At 42.1% G+C, this 4,970-nt stretch overlaps 1 long non-coding RNA gene across 1 annotated transcript in view; it reads right to left on the reverse strand.

The window, feature by feature from the left end:
* Positions 1-3,702: 3,702 nt before the first annotated feature.
* Positions 3,703-4,970, reverse strand: part of LOC102387511 — a 14,621-nt gene continuing 13,353 nt past the window's right edge. Inside the window, exon 4 of the long non-coding RNA XR_323684.2 lies at positions 3,703-4,513. This is a non-coding gene — a long non-coding RNA (uncharacterized LOC102387511). The remainder of the gene's footprint in view (positions 4,514-4,970) is intronic.

Consider the following 4,970-nt stretch of genomic DNA (forward strand, 5'->3'; position numbering starts at 1 on the left):
GTAACTTGCCTCAGTGGAGCAAAAAGGCACTTTCTACCCTGCGAGTAAAGCTCATCTGTATAGAAGATATGGATCATCTCGGTTGCCAGTTTCAGATCATGGCACAAACTCCCACAGGAACTAAAGACCATCACAACTATCCTGTTGTTTCCAACAAGTTTCTCTTGTACCTCACATTCAGTGGACATTTATATTCTGACATGTAAAAATACTTTAGGTCCAAATGTAAAATTTAATATAAGCAAATATATCTTAGCTGACAGGGCCTTCTCTTCCTGACATAAACTTTTTATCCATGTGGATTAATTTTAATGGTTCACTGTAATCATACATGAAGTATATCCATCATGTTAAGACTGCTACTGAGAGATGATAGCATTAATACTGGCAAATTCACATCTTCTCTTTCCCCAAATTTAATTATGCCAGTATCAAACCTACACACATGAAGATTCTGCTACATTTGTGTAATGCAGCTACGTAGAAATAAAGCAACATTAGTCCTGAACTCTAGAAAAAAAATCACAGAAAGCAATGTTTCCAACAAGTTTCTCTTGCCAATACTAGTGGCAATGGCAAGAAGCAAACTTCTGTAGACAAGAGTAGCATCCCCTCCAAGACTGGGGTAAGAGGAAACTTTTCATTCCCAATGAAAAACACAAACATTTCCCAAACCATAAAAACAGACAACCAGGGCTAAGGTCAGTTCTTGGATTTCTCAAACTGAATCTGACCAACTTTTCTACCATCCAAAATCGCAGTCATTAGATAAGTGATCAATAAGTCCTTTTACAATGTATTTATTCTCCTCAACCTCACTTATATACATTAAATGGCTGTACCTTCACCGTGTAACTTGCATTTTTCACTTCTGAGAAATGAACACACCTCAGATGAAATAACCATGAATACTGCTGTAATTGCCATGTGTTTCACCCCTTCCACATAAAAATAATGCAAATTCAATCTTTCTGTTGACTTCTGTGTGTGTGACTTTCCATACTCCTTTTTGCCTCAGATTGTCAAGGACAATGCAACACTGCTTTGAACACAAGATCTGCGCAGATTTTTTACATCCAACTTGCATATATGCTGAGGACAAAATGATGGTTTTACAGAAAACTCTGAATGGGATGATTAAAGCACAGATCTTTGAAGCAAGAAATCAAGATCCTCTTACTGTCCATTACAATCATGCCATGTGACCCCTGTAAAAGCAGCTGCGCTCTGCGTTTCAAATCCTGCATCTGTAACATGGGATAAATATCTGCCTCATAGATGTTCCAAGATTTAATTAATTGGTGTTTGCAAAGTTTTTTGAGCTTCTGAGATAGAAGGCACCACAAAAGCATAACTTTTTCTTCATTTGTGTGTCTGTTTTTAATTATAAGACAACTGCAAAAGCTGTTCACCAGCTCTAGCTTTTCTTAAAGTAATTGCTAAAGTAAAGCTACTCCTGACTTTAACTGCAGAAAAATCCTCCCACTACTTCCATCCTCCCACAGGTATTATTTTGCAACAATGCAATATGCTTAGAGCCACAGCAGGATGAGGTGTGACTGCAACCCAGCTTCTTTCCAAGCACAAGCCTCTCTCTCACATACATATAGTAATATTGATGCTCTCCTTCACTGCAGGTTTGGAGATCCAAGCACATTTTACTTCTTTAGGGACTACCTAAAGTAGTATGCAGACCTGTGTGGGAAATAAGCAACAGAGGCAGGTAAGCTCTTTCACAAAGCTCCTATGTGTATGCCAATATAATTTAAAATAAGGTTGATTGAAAAGGAAAGGAGATGATAGACTGTGTAAACAGAATGGCTTCTAAATAAATGTAAGCCACATACCTGTTCCCCCAGTCATGTGTTTTTTTACCATCCTAAGAGAAAAGGCATCAAGTTAAGTGAAATCTGCAGAGCTGTACCTCAGCTGATTCCACTTTAGCATTCTCCTAGATTTTGATCAGGCTGTTTCTCCGTTTTCTTAAACTGTGTACAGACATTTGCCAAAGTTAAGGGGAGGTTAGATCCAGAGAAAAATGGCCACGTGATCTAAGGTAAGTCAGGATGGGGGAGATTAATGGGAGGAGGTTGAGAGGATGGGGAGGCAGGCAGTGTCCACAGGGGAGATAGAGGGGCAAACATGGTCCATGGGGGGTGGAAATCAGGAGGGCAGACAGGGTCCACAGGGAGGTTGGTGGGGTCTGGGAGGGCTTGGTAGGATCAAGGGGGCTCACAGGGTCCGTGGGAGGGTGGGGAATGGTGGGGGTTCTCTTCCCTAGTCCCCAAGACTAGGGGCTATTTTTAGCCTCACAGCTTCCAAACAAATAATGTCCCCACTGTACCTTCCTCTCCACCCCCACCCCCACTTACTTGCTTGGCTCCCAGCACTGGCAAATACTGGGGAAACCAGCACTGGGAGAGGCTTGTGGGATGCGGGGGTTTGCTGGGCTGGGGGGGAAGGAGTTGTCCATCTGAGGGTAAGGGGGAGGAGCTGGGGAGCTAAAAATAGCCCAGTGCCAGGGAGGGGGTAGGAAAAGCACAGCCCTGTGGCTGGGGCCAGTGGCTAGACTTTCGCAGCCCTGGGGCTTTACTGGAAACTATGGAAATTCAGGGCAGTTAGAGTGACCTAAAAGTGACAAATCTGATCTAAGTTAGCTGTACTTTGGAGTAGGGTTAACTTAGGTCAGGTCAGCGATTTTTAGATTTATCTAACTGACCTGAACTTCTGTACAATACACACTTAGATCCACCTAATTAGTCTAAGGTCCATACCTTAGCAAATTAAGTTAGATCGGGTGGCCATTTTTAACATGACCTAACTTCCCCCTAACCTTCCCAAGGTGTGGGAAGGCAAAGTTTATCCTTATCTACTACTCTGCTGATTATAAGCAGGGGCTGGCAATGTTTTCTGGCAGTGGTTTGAAATGATCTAGCTCACATTTGAGACAAGTACACATTAAGAACTAGCTACCCTAGGGGTACTAGGGAACTAGCTACCCTGCTTTTCCCTGCTGGTTGGTTACAGCAGGGAGAGGCCCCCCTCCTCTTCCAAAGCCCCAGGTGCCTGACTGTCACACAGTGCAGTGTGGGCAGAGACCCCATGGCCAAATGCTGACAAAGCCCCAGCTCCATAGGCTGGGTCTAGCCAATGAGACATAGGTTGCCAACCCCTGGTTTATAGCAAGCTACCAACTTTAGTCTACTGAAGAAATAGCCCCACCAAATCACCAAAAGAACTAACATCAGGGTCCATCTGTGGTGTGTTAAAGCATAATGTATTTGTGCTCCACCTAGTCGCTGAACACAACTAAAGCCAGATTCTGAAACTGGTTATGTGTAGGTATAACCCCACTGACTTCAATGCTCCCTGAAAAGGAGATTTCCTACATGGATCCAGCTATAGGATCAGGCTCCTAGGGCCACAAGTGAGTAAAGAACTAAGGCACATGTTAACATGTAGCTTTGTTAACTAGGGCCTAAGGTCCCAGTTCAGCAGACCACATATTTTGAGCAAAACACTCAAGCATAAGCTTAAGACTCTCTGTCTTCAGGGGGATCTAAGCATACATGTGAGTGCCCTTTTAAGGAGGAGCAGACCTAAGCACTTTGGTGGATGAGGTCATTTTATTCTAGATTTAAAAAGTGTCTAGAAAATATTGCCTTACATTTATTTTAATATAATTGTTTAATTTGAGGTTTATAGAGCCAAGCACGAAATATTTATTATTCTACCTATAACAAAAATGATCCATTAACTGTGACAATATTTTTAGTACATATTTTGTTACAAAAGCATCAAGACATGTTATGAATCATTCTGGCATCATATGAGTTAACAGAAGATTATATATTTTTCAGGAATATTAATATTTAGTGTCTTTCAGTAAATTAAAAAATCAAGTTTAACTAAGGTTAAAAATATCTGATGATACAGTACACAGAAGATTGTAAATGTATATTAATGAAGCTTTGCACAATTGACTTGATATTTTTTCGTTAATCACTCACAGAACCATGCCACACATATATCAAGACTTCAGCTCCTTTTTCATCCAATCTTCCAACATTTCATTATTATGGTTACCTGATTAATGGATGCAATAATATATGTGGCATGATATGATATGTTCACATTAAATTTTAATCAAATATTACTAAATTCAGAAAACATTAAGTAAATCATGACTGATGAGGCAATATTGCTGTACTGTCATATTGATGGTTAGAAAAACTCACTACAGAGAGTTACAGATTAAGCATGAGAAGTGAATCTTATGAGGAAAGAAAAGTATCTCAACTTCAACTAGTTGTGTTCTTTTTAAATTGCCTTGCAGCCAAAGGCTGGATGCTAGATCCGTTAAAACTGTTCCAGTGTCAGTAACTGGTGTGTGCATTTTCTTCGATTTGAAATCATCTTGCTTTTGCAAATATTGCTTCCATACAAGATCCAGAGTAATGGTGTGGTTCTTCTGTGGCTCTTGCATTCTGGGGAAATTTACTAGGGGTCACTCCTGAACAGAAGACAAACGTAGCGGATGCCAAAATCATTCTAATATTGAAGATGATTTCATGTAAAGTAAATCTTCCACAAGATTGGTAAGGCTTTGTAGAGCTGTGCGAAGCTTCGGTAGCTGATTCGATTTGGAGGAGATTTGGCCCGATTCAGGGAATCGCCGAATCCGAATCAAATCGGGAGACCAATTAAAATCTCTTAATCGATTGAAAGCATCACCGGGGCACAGGCAGAGCATCACTGGGGCAGGAGCAGAGGCAAGCACAGCCAGAGGAGCTGTGGGAGTAGCCCCCAAGGCTGCCCTGCCTGGCCCCAGCCCCAGCCCCATCCCCTCCCGGCACTTAAAAAAAAACAAAACAAGCCCTGCACTCACCAGCTCTGCCAGTGGCGACTGGGGCCTCTGAGGGCTCATGGCAGAGCCCCCCCACAGAGCGCAGGGCAGGGGGGGGCGGCAG

This window comes from Alligator sinensis, unplaced genomic scaffold, assembly GCF_000455745.1.
Source record: "Alligator sinensis unplaced genomic scaffold, ASM45574v1 scaffold674_1, whole genome shotgun sequence".
Taxonomy (NCBI): Eukaryota; Metazoa; Chordata; order Crocodylia; family Alligatoridae; genus Alligator; species Alligator sinensis.